This window comes from Wasmannia auropunctata, unplaced genomic scaffold (genome assembly GCF_000956235.1).
Source record: "Wasmannia auropunctata unplaced genomic scaffold, wasmannia.A_1.0 LD334557.1, whole genome shotgun sequence".
NCBI lineage: Eukaryota > Metazoa > Arthropoda > Insecta > Hymenoptera > Formicidae > Wasmannia > Wasmannia auropunctata.
The window spans coordinates 19,629-21,893 of record NW_012028333.1 but is presented as its reverse complement, the minus strand read 5'-3'; positions in this window follow the sequence as shown (position 1 = coordinate 21,893).

The window sequence follows — 2,265 nt, the reverse complement described above, 5'->3', positions numbered from 1 at the left end:
TGGCTGGTACCGTCAGAACAATTATCGATAATTAATTTGTACAACTCTGGTTGAGTCATACTTTTTTCTTATCAGAAATCCAAGATATTAGTTTTTCTTGAGATTCTCTTCTACTTTTGGTTGTAGCTTTCTAATAAGATTTCAATCCGGACATAAAATAGGGATTCCATAGATATAGTAAAAATTAGAGAGCAAACGAGGCGTGAGATTTGATTAGGAAGTATAACTATCGTATATCTTTTTCCAAACCGAAAACCAAACCGAAAAATGGACCGAAATGGAAAAAAAGTTTTTGGTCCGGTTATGGGTTCGGTCCATTAATCTGCATAATATTTCAGTCCGGTTTTCGGTTTCGATCCGACTAAAATAACAGTTTTGATCCGGTTATCGGTTTCGGTCCGGTCCGGGTCCCTGGCGACGATATTACCCAAAGCGTCGCCTGCTAAATAGGCTCTGGGTATTCGTCGCAAGACGTTGCCACGAAGCTGCAAACAGGGTACAAACCTGCAAGCGTCAAATAGATCTCCGAGTAACGCGAGGCGAATGCGCGCCGTATATTATTACATATTGTTATCTCCGATTACATATTAAACAATCATTGAAATTAAACAATATCAATGTTCGTGTCTTAAAAACAAATAAACTACCTTTTATATACAAAAAAACAGTACAGATATTAAATGTCATCTTCCTGACTTACTCAACAATACCTACATCTTATAGTGCGTTAATGGGGGAAGTACTAGGTCGCATCAGTCATCTAAAACAGTTAAACCAACGATTTTCCTGTTTAAAAAGAATGTCTCTATGAAATAGATTACGATTTTATCAATGTCAATAATACTTTTTTTATCGAAAAAATAAGAGCAAAATTTAAAGTCAAAAATCGAATCTTTTTTCAAATGGCTGCCATTTTGTTAATTTTTACGCAAGATCAATTATTGTAATCTATTCCATAAAGACATTCTTTTTTAACAGAAAAATCGTTGGTTTAACTGTTTTGAATGACTGGTGCGACTTGTAGTACTTCCACCATGGCACCATGTTCAAGTCGGAAAGGCTTCTTCACCGGAACTTTGCATAGACTTATAATCAATAAATTGACTTCAAAAAATTACAAATTAAAGAGAAAAGTACAACAAATAAAATGTAACAACAATAAAATACGTAATCTTGATCACTTTTCTCGAAAAAAATCCCAAAAATCGCCTTTTTGCGGGCCGCAAGGTAAAATAAACCCTTAATTTTTGCATTTTATTGGTTATTTATTTCCTTACTTTATCTCGCTCTTTGCCCGAACCCAGGAGTAACCGACGACGAGATGGCGAGAGTCTATCCTCATTTAATTTTTTGTTTTTGTTTTCTATTATTTTTAAAATATTTTTTTACGTTTTTATAATTGTTTTATATTTTTTACAAATTTTGCTTATTTTCTTCACAATTACATTACTTTTCATCTATGTTCATTTTTTTCATTTTATTGTACGTACGTACTCTTTGCAGAAATGATATTCAAAACAATTCTTGTATGCATAAAGATTTTGCACACCACTTATAAAGCACACTTTATTATTGCAACATTATTTATTACATAATGCGCAAGTAATTCTACAATTTTTGAAATTTTTGAATAATCTATGGGATATCATTTATTATTTATATATAAATTTATTTAAATATTCATGGTATAAAAGTGGATATTTGCAAGTGAAACTATTTGATTTTGATAATTCCATAAATTGTTTCAAAAATTGTGAAACTATCTGCCATTAGGTAATAATGTAGCAGTAATAAAATGAGCTTGTTGTACAAAATTTTTGTGCATACAAGAATTTTTAAAAAATATTATTTCTGCAAAGATGAACTGAATAAAATGAAAAAATAGATATAAATGAAAAATAACGTAATTATAAAGAAAATAAAAAAAATTTAAATTTAAAAAAATATAAAAAAAATTATAATAATAAAAAACAAGAACAAAAAAAATAAAGATAAACTCTCGCCACCTTGTCGGTTATTCCTGGGTTCGACAAAAAGCGAGATAAAGTAAGTAGCTCTAATAGAATAAGCTAAAATGTAAAAATTAAATACTCGTGTTTATCACTATTAGAGGTAGTTTGCACTCTCAAGGCGATGCTGAAATACCGACATTTGCATTCTAAGGGAACGTCGAAACGACTGAATGGATTTGAAAACGCTTTTACAGGATTGAAATAGACATAAAATGTAAGCGCGCTAGGTATATATGACTCGTAAACACATCTC